The sequence below is a fragment of the Xenia sp. Carnegie-2017 genome, unplaced genomic scaffold (assembly GCF_021976095.1).
Source record: "Xenia sp. Carnegie-2017 unplaced genomic scaffold, XeniaSp_v1 HiC_scaffold_1, whole genome shotgun sequence".
NCBI classification, from domain to species: Eukaryota; Metazoa; Cnidaria; class Anthozoa; order Malacalcyonacea; family Xeniidae; genus Xenia; species Xenia sp. Carnegie-2017.
The window spans coordinates 1-5,402 of NW_025813402.1; the positions used below are offsets into that span (position 1 = coordinate 1).

The 5,402-nt window shown below is 35.1% G+C and overlaps 1 long non-coding RNA gene across 1 annotated transcript; it reads left to right on the forward strand.

Moving 5' to 3' along the window:
- Positions 1-3,942: 3,942 nt before the first annotated feature.
- Positions 3,943-5,237, forward strand: LOC124442348. Its single transcript, XR_006947221.1, has 3 exons — positions 3,943-3,972; positions 4,786-4,866; positions 5,186-5,237. It is a non-coding gene; the product is annotated as an uncharacterized LOC124442348 (long non-coding RNA).
- Positions 5,238-5,402: the final 165 nt, after the last annotated feature.

Here is a 5,402-nt window from a genome sequence, read left to right on the forward strand (position 1 = left end):
TTATCCAACTTTATGATAAGAAAGGAAAACGATGCATTTACTATTCAAACCTTCAAACGATTCCATTCTGAGACGACTTTGTCAATGTTGCATCGATTCTGAATAAGTAAAGCCTGGTAAAACTCTTTCAGTTCTAAAATTGCCTTGTCGCCATACCGCTTAAGTGCTTCGTCGTCCTTGGGCCACATTGCAAAGTCCAATATGACTGGCAGATTTTTAAAACACCACACTTTCTCGGAACTCTTCAAATCTTCCTTGCACACTCCTAGACACTGCATTAATCATTTTTTCATAAGTTTTCCATACTTTCCTCCGGGACGCATTAAACCCTTTTAGCTTTATTTTTTGGTAAGAAACATCTTCAGAAACAGAAAAGGCAATGTTACGACATAAAGTATTACATTTACAAAACACTAATTATAACATTTAAAAGTACCTGCTTCATCTTCATCGTCTTCAAGTTCTTCCACTTGATGCCTGGTAATTTTTTGACGTTTTGTCAAAGGTTGGTGAGGTTCTACTGTGTAAAAAAACATTTCAAGCGTTCGTAAAGTCAGGGACTCATTCATCACTTACTTACCGTCGTCGGACGTTGTGAAATTGTCGTTGGGAAATTGTTCATGTGAAACCGGGAAAAGCAATCCTGTATCATCTTCTTAAGGCCATCTGCACTTGTTGATGTAGGTGATTCAATTGCTAAAAACCTTATTTGAAGGATACCTGTCCATTGAAAAAATAGAAATAACGCATCTAAAGACAAGAATCGAAATAATTCAGTTCAGTGTATTGCATTTACCTTCACTGCTTATAAAAAGGAGATACAAAACTTCCTGTTCAGAAACGCCGTTGTCAGTGCTGCCGTCGGTCAACAAAGAAAAATAGCGTGTTTTCTTCAATTCAGACATCAGCTTCTGCTTGAATTTGTCAGCAATTGAATCAGTGATGTTTGCCATAGCACGCTCGTTTCAGAATTTGGAACTGCGAATCATTCCGTTCATTTCGTTTAACGTAATGATGCCCTCACTATCGCTATAGGGTCTTTCTGAAGTGGCTAAATAGTAGGCAGTGTTGAAACGAGTAATCATTACTTTCCTGTCAATCTCTGCCATTTTCATCAAACCGCTTCCAATTGGAGATCGTTCAACAACTTGTGCGCCAAAAATTTCGCCCAAGGACTTCTGATCAAAAAGACGTTTTGCATGTTGATGTGCTTTACCTTGGACATGTTTTTTCAAGCTATCTAATTTGACTGATGTTGTTCCATCTGTCCATGCTTGCGAAAAACCAGCTATTGAAGAAATTGTTGAGGAGAATTCCACACAGACAGAACATTTTAACGCTTCTACTTTTTTCTTATCTGTACTAAGACTTTTGATCAATTTAACGTTTAAATCTCGCTCCCAATTTTCTACAGTCTTTTGCTTCGCCATCGTTAACGTATGCAGTGTGTATTAGTTTGTGACTTTGTCACTTCGCGTTTTCAGATAATATTGAAAATGTTACGTTTCATATTACAATTGATAGCGACGTTTTTTAAAAAGTTGCGACCATTTTAGGATAAATTCCTGTTAGTCACATTCCTGAGGCATGATGTAATAGCAACGCTTTGAAATTATGCAAATAGTGCAAGAAATTTGATCATTTGATATTTCTTTTGACGTATTTTAAAACTTAGGGAGTGGTCGCAAAGTATAATAAAAACACATCCATCACAGCAATATAAAAAGAGTGCTTTCAGTAAGCAAATTTACATTAAATAACAAGAAATGCGAAATGAGCTTCGCAATTTTACGAAATTTGCTTCGCAATATTTCGCCAAAATCGAAATCACTTCGCAATTTGCGATTTGCGAAGCGCTAATTCGGACCTTGATAGATCAGAATCATAACTACATTTCTTGTTGAGAAATATATATACAGGATCACTTTTTCAATCAATGTGCCAGAACTCTTTCACTCTCCTTTTCATGGTATGACAAAGACAACTTTTATCTATGAAAGTCCTTGCTAATCAAATTTACAATAAAACAAAGTTTCAACCCAAGCAAAAAACCCCAGCTTTCTGGCTTCTGAAATGACTCACTGAAAAATATTCTTTCTTGAACTGTAAAACATGATCTTGAGCATAAAGCCTTAACTGAAGATTAACAATAATCACAACCTATGAAAGAGATTGTTGAAAAATACAAAAGTTTACCACTTCTGACATATTGTAAACAAATAGTAGCTAAGTTTGTTCTAAGAATCATATAATGTTGAGTTTTAGCTTGGTATTTTGAGATTTTATGCTTCTTAACTGAGATTTTAACTTCTTTTGCAAAATACCTCTCAGTTGTATACAGAATGCAATAAGAATGACTTTAGCAATATTTACACTAACTCTTGATTAGCAATGGAAGTTTATGGAACTTACAGCCTTCTTTATTTTTGTACCAAGCTGCGCTTTGGCCTTTCGGTTTACAACCACAAAGGAACCTGCATCCCTTCTAGCTTCAAGGTATGAGTAATGGAACGATAACCACTGGAATTTCCAGGTCCATCAAGCTCCTGCCGAATACGCTGGCGAACACTGTTCAAATCAAACTCATTGTTTTTTCTTCGTAAACCAAGCGCTCGAAGTCTTGTGTGTAAAGTTCGTAAAGACATATTAATATCATGATATCGCCTTAAGAGAAGCAGGATTTTTTCATTTGCAAAACCTTGCGTAAAATAGTTCTTAATTACATCGTCTTCGCCTTTAGGAGCTTCTTCGTTTTCCTGCATTTTAGTTTGTGGTAGTTTTAATTTACAAGGCAATAAACAAAAATCCTTTTATTGTCACCCCCCGGTTAAAATTTGTTGTTCCTAGTCTCCTGGTGATATGACCGGTAGGCTTTGTTATTGAACTTTGATTTTGCATTGCGAAAACTGATTTCGTGCATTTTTTCAGTTTTATTTTGCATTGCAATATTCAATTTGTTTATAACTTTTAGTTTGATTTGCATCGTGGCAAATTTGTTGTGCATTCAGCATATTATTTTTGTATCAAATACATTGTTTTTGAATTTAAGAGAATGTTTGTGCATTGACAAATTAATTTGTGAATTGCAGATACGGGCCACCGTACTTTTCTTTTAATAGATAACCAAGGAGCAATGAATCTAGCTAAAAACCTAGTTCATCATCAAAGATCAAACATATCGACATTAGATACCACTTTATCAGATCAGAAATTCAGCAAGGAAGAGTTAGTTTAAAATATGTACCTAGTGAAGACAACATAGCATATATTTTTACAAAACCAACAAGCAAAAATAAATTGAATAAATTTAGGCAGGCAATATTAGGAAACGTACGGCAGAAATTCTAAAGTGCGCATAAGTAAGGCCAAAGGTAATTATCAGTTTAGGAATAATAATAATAATAATAAAAAAATTAATAAAAATGTAGGATGCTTAGAACATAAGAGCAAGTGGGGGTGTTAAGATGCTCTGTAACAAGTGCTCTCATATTCTTCCTGTCATTAGTAAATAACTAAGTCAAGTGTAACTAACTAAATGATTATTTTAAGAGATACTTATGTGCAATAATGACAATATTTTTTATAGTTCCTAATAGCTTTCCGTTGATTGTAAATTAACCATATTAACCATAACCATAATTAACCATATTTAGTAAAGAAACAAATATATCCATACGTAATATCGTGTATAAATAGAAGTAGCTTAACCATCGTACGATAGATCGTGATCATGGCTACATCACAAAACATAAGAAAGCGCAATGCTGGTCGTCCAGCAAAATACACGTTTGACGTAAATGCAATTGCTGCAGCCATGTCAAATGTGTCTGGCAACAGAGACTCTTACAGAGACTCGAACAGCTTCTGGGGGGAAATCCTTCTCAAACTTGGTCTGTGCAACAAATTACTTGCGCGGAAGAACTTGTATGTCAGATGGAAAGAAACAGGAATGGCATGCGAACTACCATCGAGGTACGCAAAGGATATTTGATTTCATGTATTGATCATTTCTTTGACAGTAAAAGGTTTATGAATTTTGTGCGGTTTCAAAATTATCTTAAACTTTCTGATTGGTTGTTTGTGTAAAGATTACGAATTAATTTTTTTCAAAACGTAATGACCGTTTGAATATTTGTCATGTCTTCTGCGCATGCGCTGATAAATAACTGATGTTCGTGCTTGAGAATTATTCAAAGCGAAAGCAAGGCCAAAAATTTTCTGCGAACTTAAATTAAAATGCAGTTTGTCATTTGAGTAATCAAGATTGTTGTATTTTGCTCTATTTGATACGTCGCTCGCTCAGTGCATTGCGATCGAAAATTTATAGCATTTTGTACTTCGTGATGTTATCAGTACAACAAAGACCTTGTATAATTCATCGATATATAGTTGCATAAAATGAAGCGTTAATCCTCACTTAAAGACGAAATAAAAGTTACATCGTCGAAAATATCGCTAACCTATTTATGTAAAACAGAAAAGTTACAAGCGTGTTGAATTATCGGTTGGGTGGAATGTGTACGGGTCAGAAAATTGTTTTAAAAGAGTTTTTGAGGATAAAGTATTCACTGCAAAAATGGTTTTCGGTGCACGATCTTTTGGACTTTACTTTGCTCATTAAGCACAGTCACGTGACATGCAATGTAATGAAGGGCGTCTTGTAAATGCAGAATAGTTTAGATAGTTATTGGACCCACATGTGTGCATAGCTTAACTTTGTTTTTAAGGCTATTGCACTATTTTTGAGGGATTAGCTCGATAAAAATTTGCGTGTATCCATACCAGGAACTGTGGAATACAAGTCAACAAACATCTTCAGTCCCGTTAAAGAAAGGTGTATTTTATGATGAGAAGGAAAAGGCGATTGTAAGTGCTAATTTTGTCGTTCGCGTTATTTTTAGGTGCATTCATATGCGCACATTGAACAGAAACATCAGATTGTTGTTAAACAAATGTGTATGTTTTGAAAAGTGAATACCCCTTGCCCTAACAATGTGAGTACTTCTCCCCAAATGTCAATACCACCCCCCAAAAAAGGTTTATACCCTCCCCCAAAAAGTAAATACCCTCCCCTAAAAAAAGGAATACCTATCCCCCGATATTACCAGACAGCATTCTAGTGTTATTGGTTATTGCATTTGGAGGACATATTTCTTACGTACATTTAATTTTTCCTCATTTCAAGTCTCCCGCATCGAAAGAGGATGATGCAGAATTGACGAGTTGCAACTCGGGACTCATTGATGACAATGACAAGTTTTTCGTTGTGGAGAATGTGGAAATTGTTTGTTTTTAATTTTGTCTAAGTTGCAAAGCAATCTATAGTAATTTGCTATGTAAGCAATTTTTCTTCTTTTTTTTCGTGTTTTAGCGAAGGAATTATGCTGCCTGTGTTATCCAGG